A 2,366-nucleotide genomic window follows, 5' to 3' on the forward strand; every position below is an offset into this window, starting at 1 on the left:
TGATGTATATATACATGTACATATATATACATATATACATGTATATACATGTATATGTGTATATACATGTATATATACGTTAAAGATAAAATAATCAATAAAAGTTATATATGTATATACATGTATGTATACACATGAATATGCATACATGTATATATGTATGTATATATATATATATACATGTACATATATATATACACATATATATGTACTACCATATATATACATATATATATGTACTACATATATGTATATACATATATAGATGTATATATGTGTGTATATTTATATATGTATATATGTAGTACATATATTCATGTATATATATGTACATGCATATATATATATATGTACATGTATATATATATATATATCTTTATATATATATATATATATGTGTGTGTGTGTGTGTGTGTGTGTGTGTGTGTGTGTGTGTGTGTGTGTGTGTGTTGGCAAATGCACACTCCAATGAGAAATTGTAGGTGATTGAAGGTATTGTCATTGATGACAACCTTACAATTCTATGGCACCGGCACCAACACAGGCATAGACACCGACACCGACAGCGGCAAAGATGGACATCGACACCCTGGCCGACAGGATTTTATGTATTGCAAAATGTAATTAATTGTAATATCTTTTTGAAAGCCGACAAGACATATTGTAATAAGGCTCATATATAAGTATGAGATCTTAGAGAACATTTGAAGATAGGATATATGATGAATAATAGATGTGAATATTAAGGTAGAATTTGGAATAGGGTTTTGGAAGTTACAGAGCTTAAACCGATACTAGATTTGGCATAGCAGATGCCCTTTTGTAGCAGTACATGACATTGGATTTTCATAATCCACTTTTGTAAGTTAGTGAAACTTCTCCTTTTGTATTTAAGCAGTGAGCTTTAGGTAGTTGGCCTTCTTGCATGTGTAGGCCCCTATTGTAATAGTAATATTCTCTTATTGGCTAGTAAGAAAATATTGTGGGTCACAAATCCCACTGAGGTTTTTTCCACACTGGGTTTCCTCATTAAAAATATTGTGTTATGGTGTGTCTTTCATGTTGTGGTTGTTGTTCTTATTTACTGCATTAATTTTAGTTTACCAGTACACAATTTTGGAATGCTTTTCATTTAATAAGTTAATAAAATTAGTCAACCAATTAGATACTGATTCACCCCTCCTCTTAGTATCTTTGGTAATCCTAACAATTGGTATTAGAGCCTGGTCCTCTATTTTCAAAAGTATAACAACTTGAGGAACATTCTGACACCGATAGAGATGGAAAACTTGAGGAAGCAACTAGAAACATCTCTTGTAGATTATGATGTAGAAAAGTTGAAAAATATGAAACTTGAAGATGATCTGAAGGCTGCACAAGAAATCATTCAAGGACTTAAAAAAAATCTCACTATTGCTAGGAACAAAAGAAGAGAAATTTCTGAGAAGAGCAGAGTGATGATAATGAGAAAGAAAATCTTAATGACCTTGTGAACAAACTAAGACAAGAAAATAGTACAATGAAGAATGAGATGCAAGATATGACCATGAGATTTTGTAAAGACATTGAAGATAGAAAGAAGAATGAAGATTACTTGGCTAGAAGAATCAATGATGCTGCAAATGAAAATATAAGACTTAGTCATGAGAATGATATGTTAAAAATAGATTTGATACACTTGGAACATGATAAAACTAAACTCATGAGACATAAAGATTTCTTGGAAAATGAGTTGGATACTACAAATCAACACAAGGATAAATTCAAGAAAAGTTTAGAAGAACTTGATGTCATGCTGAAAAATCAAAAACCTAATGGTGACACTGATGGCCTTGGCTTTGAAGTTGGTGAAAGCTCCGGCACTGCAAAAATATATAATCATAGTAAACCAGTAAGACAACCTAATGCTTACAAATTCAATGGAAAATGCTTTAACTGTAAAAGGTATGGTCATAGAGAAAATCAATGTAGATGTAGAAACTATCAGAATAATAATACACCCACCGGTCAATGCTCTAAATGCAATAAAGTTGGTCATAATTCAAAAAATTGCAGAATGAATGTAAGATGTTATATTTGTGGAAGATTTGGACACTTATCTAATCAATGCAGAACACATACTGGCATAGGATATGGAAAAGCTATTCAGAAAAAAAAATGTGACTTGTTATGCTTGTAACAAGATTGGACATATTGCAAAATTTTGTAGAAGTAAGACATCACCGACAAATAACAAAGGACCCAGTTTGAAAGGTAAAGAAAAGGTTGAAGAGGTAAAGCAAGAATTTTCAAAACAATGGATTAGAAAGTCTGACATGAATGTTAGTGAAGCTATTCCTTCACTGGTAGAACAGAGTATCACTCCA

Source organism: Cryptomeria japonica, chromosome 6 (genome assembly GCF_030272615.1).
Source record: "Cryptomeria japonica chromosome 6, Sugi_1.0, whole genome shotgun sequence".
Taxonomy (NCBI): Eukaryota; Viridiplantae; Streptophyta; class Pinopsida; order Cupressales; family Cupressaceae; genus Cryptomeria; species Cryptomeria japonica.